Below are 3,879 nucleotides of genomic sequence, written 5' to 3' on the forward strand. Positions count from 1 at the left end.
TTTTTTTTTTTTTTTTTTTTTTTTTTTTTTTTTTTCTTTTTTTTTTTTTTTTTTTTTTTTTTTTTTTTTTTTTTTTTTTTTTTTCATTTGGGCTAATTTAAGCTCTCTGTCTGGTTCTCATGCACCTATTTATAGCATCCATTATTGAAAGCATCTTGAATTATTTTCCATCAACATTTATTATTGGTTACTGTAACATCTTATAAACATTTACATACTTTTTTACAGTTAAGCTCAGCCTAATTATGTCCCACTAGCAAATAGAAGGGGAAATAAGGATGGACAAGTGGGATGAATAACAAAAAGCACCTTAGGCCAAAATGATGAATGGTTCATTTAGTGTAAGAAAGCAGCATATGAATGGGTATATAAAAATTTAACAAGCATGCCCAGAAAAACAAACCCACGTTGTTTCCTCTCAGAATCACCGATTAATAAAGATAACATTGATAAACAAATGGAGAGTGAAGTCTAAAGTTTCATAAATAGGCTGTTCCAAATCACGCTTAACACACAAAAATAGGGTTGATTGAAAACTACATTTTCATACAAAAAACATCCAGTCATTATTTGAACAGTTTGAAAATATACTCTCAGTTTTTTAGGCGTGCCTGTGTGCTCTTCCCACTCCAGCATCTCCAGTGTTGCAAGCTCTAGTGATACCTGCTGTTTGCAAAGAGTTATAGATTCCAAGGCCAGGAGGGACCAGTGTGAGATCATCTAGTCTAATCTCCTAGTCTAACACAGGCCACAGGACTTCCCTAGAGCATATCTTAGAAAAACATCCAGTCTTGATTTCAAAATTGTCAGTGATGGAGAATCCATCACAATTCTTGTTACATTATTCCAATGGTTAATTACTCTCACCATTAAAAATTGTACACCTTATTTCCAGTCTGAATTTGTCTAGCTTCAACTTCTAGTCTTTGGATCCTGTTACACCTCTACCCTGATATAACGCGACCCGATATAACACGAATTTGGATATAACGCAGTAAAGCAGTGCTCCGGGGGGGGTGGGGCTGCGCAGTGCACTCCGGCAGATCAAAGCAAGTTTGATATAACGCAGTTTCACCTATAACATGGTAAGATTTTTTGGCTTCCGAGGACAGCGTTATATCAGAGTAGAGGTCTATATCTTTCCCAGCTAGATTGAAGTCCATTATTAAATATTGTTCCCCAGGTAGCTACTTATATGCTGTAATCAAATTACCCCTTAAACTTCTCTTTGTTAAGATAAATAGAGTGAATGCTTTAAGTCTCTCGTTATACAGCATGTTTCTAATCCTTTAGTCATTTCCGTGGCTCTTCTCTGAACCCTCTCCAATTTATCAACATCCTTCTTGAATTGTGGGCACCAGAACTAGACAGTATGTATTCCAGTGCTAAATTGAGGTAAAATAACCTCTCTACCCAGGTATCGGTCAGAAAAAAATACAACCACGCTCACATAGACCAAGCTGGTCGGGGTGCACCCCATGCTCTGGTTGTCCCTAGCCTGACTGCCAGAAGCTAAGAGTGGATGACAGGAAATGGCTCACTCAATGATTGCCTGTTCTGCTCTGAAGCACCTGGCACTAACCATGGTCGGAAAACAGGCTACTGGGCTAGATGGATTACTAGTCTGACTCAGTATGGGCGTTCTTATGTTCATCATCAAAGGAGTTCCTCAGGTACAGAGAAAAAAACCTTAATGATTCTAAAAGTAGAAACTTCAGCTAGAGAAGATGTTCTGAATCTACTTCTTAGTAGATGATCCATCTTGGAAAAAGAAAAGCAAACCAATTAATCTGGAGAAAAATAATGGAAATAGAGGTGGTTGTTGGGAAAGAGAAGGCTGGAAAGTGGTAATTAGCATGAGTTTGAAAACGTGGTAATAAACAAAGGTAATAAAGCAGAACAATGTGGGTGATTTCCCACAGCCTGTTAGGGTATGTCTACACTGGAACAAAATTCCCAAATGGGCAAAATGAACCTGAGTCAGCTCACTTGGACTCCTGAATCTTGGGTTGCAGGGCTAAAAATTGCAGTGTAAATGTTAAGGCTCAAGATTGAGGCAAAGTAACAGTTGAGAAAGGAAATCCTCACTTGATCTTCATTGGAGGATCAAAGGCAACTAAAGAAAGAGTAAACTTGTGGTATGGGGGGGTTAAAATTTTAGAAATAAATTAGTAAATTACAAACTTACAATGACAACCAAGTGCTATACTACAAAACACAAAGATGTGATTGCTTAAGCTACTACAGTGCTCCCCAAACTTTTTAGCTTGCCTCCCCTCCCACCCGAGCCAGGGCTAGGATCGGGGCCATGGCTCTAGGAAGGGGGCTGAGGCCAGGGGTAAGAGGGCTAAGGCTGGGGCCACAGCTGGGGGCAAGGCCAGGGCCAGGAGATGAGCGGGCTGGCGCTCTCTCCCTGCCCGCATGAGGGCTGGCCCAGGCCCCAGCCATGCCCCCCTAAATGGTCCTCTGTGCCCCCTTAGGGGGGTGCACCCCAAAGTTTGGGGACCTCTGAGCTACTAGCATCAATTAATATTTTCAGTGCTTGCTTGCTATTAAAATGTAAATTAAATAGCACAATGACAACAACCTGCACAAACCAGGGTAAATGTTAGCATGCACAGAACAATAAGAGAAGAATTTTTTTTTTAATGGTAAGGGAAGAAAGAGCGAATTACAGCAGAAAAGGAAGGCCAAGGGCGGCAATGAGAAGATAAGTGTGTGCAATGATATACGGTTCTCCCCTTGCCCCGATGGAAACTGACAACCACAGCTTTGCTGCACTAAAACCCTATGACCATTATGAAGTTGGGGGCTAGGCTGTGTGCGACTGAGAGAGTCAAATACTTCACTGACTGGAGTCTCCTAGAGCCGCTCCCCTTCCTCAAATGTCTTGGGCTGCAAACTTGGGTCCATTGATCGCAATGGGAGTTGGGAGCCTAAATACCTTGGAGGATTAGGGGGGCGCTAGGCTGGGCTGGGCCTTTAACCTCACAGCCCTGTTCCAGCCAGCAAGGAACACCCGCCCCGCGGCACCAGCAACCCCGCCCCGTTTCCAGCAACTTTTCTCCTCTCTGCCCCGCCCGGGGGCGCACTTCGGCCCCGGCACACGTGCAGGGACTGCGGCGGCTGGCTGCTGCCTCTGACACGGCAGCGCCTGCCCCCCACCCCCTTCTCCGGGGCGGTCCCTCCCGAGTCCCCCCACTGCAGCGGAGAAATGCCCCGGCCACGGGGAGTGCTGCTCCCCCAGCCCCTCTGCGCCTATAGCCCGGGCGCAACAGGACCTCCCCTGTGGCTGCAGGGGGAAGAGAACTGCGGAGAGACAGTCACTTCGCATTAAGCGCACAAAAGAAAGAAAACATCTGCCGAAACCCGGGATCGAACCAGGGACCTTTAGATCTTCAGTCTAACGCTCTCCCAACTGAGCTATTTCGGCTCATGCTCAGTTGGTTTCACGGACTCTGTGTAAAGTCATTTCACTGTGGTCAGCTTCTCCTTATGGCTGTTCTATATTCTTTATAAATTGTTATTTGCTGAGTATTAAGTATTCAGTATGGGGAGAAAATACAGGGAAATATACATTCTCTGCCCTTCAGCAGCTCATAAACTAGTCAGTGTTTCCCATTGTGCATGTATTAAATTACATAATGAAGCGTTTATGGAGGCACCCGCCTCTCCACCATCAACGTGACACACACGCAAGAAAACCTCAGGGAATACTTTTTTTGCACATTCTCATTGTTTTTGAGATAGACACGCTTTATGTAAATAAAACAAATCAACGCTTGAAATAAAAAAGCCAGTTGCTGCTAAACACATCTATTACCTACCACATAGAATATAGCAAAGACAATATTCACCAACAGATCCCTGCAAATACAT

General features: G+C 43.7%; 1 non-coding gene across 1 annotated transcript; it reads right to left on the minus strand.

Moving 5' to 3' along the window:
* Positions 1 to 3,360: 3,360 nt before the first annotated feature.
* TRNAF-GAA lies at positions 3,361 to 3,433 on the minus strand. The gene has a single exon. It is a non-coding gene; the product is annotated as a tRNA-Phe (tRNA).
* Positions 3,434 to 3,879: the final 446 nt, after the last annotated feature.

This window comes from Terrapene carolina, unplaced genomic scaffold (genome assembly GCF_002925995.2).
Source record: "Terrapene carolina triunguis isolate 2854851 unplaced genomic scaffold, T_m_triunguis-2.0 Scaffold21, whole genome shotgun sequence".
NCBI classification, from domain to species: Eukaryota; Metazoa; Chordata; order Testudines; family Emydidae; genus Terrapene; species Terrapene triunguis.